Below are 750 nucleotides of genomic sequence, written 5' to 3'. Positions count from 1 at the left end.
ACAAAAACAGTTAACCTATCAAAGTAAACCACATAACATATATAATAAAGCTGTATCCATGCATATTATAGTCCTGTGCAAGCTACAGCAAGCAGAGTTTATGTTTATATATTTATTCAAATCACAAGATGGTAGAGCGCGAGAACAGTTTGTAGTAGTATTTAGACAGGTGCACTGCACCAACTTTTTCTAAATAAAAAACAATAATTAGCTATGATACATGTATGAATTTATTCATTTAATGTTTATTGTTAATAATTTAGTGTTATTGCCTGTACTGTAAGGTCTGTGATTGTACATTGTTCATACTGTATTTCCTGTTTTTAAATAATTATACTTACAATAACAAACATGAAAAAAAGGTTTAATATTAACCTGAATTTTTTGCTACTGTATTAAAACTAAGATAAAGGAATCAGATCTTTAAAGTGGTTTAAAGTTATATGATGAAATGGAGTTATACTGTTATTCCACATTAACTGGACATACACCGTTCTTCCACATTTGAGAAATCTAAAATCACAATAACCTTTTATTTTTAATACTGACATTGAAAAATGTTATCTCCTTAAAATCGAGAAGCTTTAGTTGTCTATCTTCAAGTAAAACAAAAATATATATTGCAGAATCCAAACCCTATTACTCAAAATATGGACGTATATTCTTTGTCTCAAGGCTTCAAATAATCTAAAGAATTATATATAAATTAGTATGCACAATTAAAAATTTTAAATAAATCTCTATTTTTTA

Source organism: Danio rerio, chromosome 9, assembly GCF_052040795.2.
Source record: "Danio rerio strain M-AB ecotype USA chromosome 9, GRCz13ab, whole genome shotgun sequence".
Classification (NCBI taxonomy): Eukaryota; Metazoa; Chordata; class Actinopteri; order Cypriniformes; family Danionidae; genus Danio; species Danio rerio.
The sequence above is the reverse complement of the archived record's forward strand: the minus strand, read 5'-3'. Positions refer to the sequence as shown.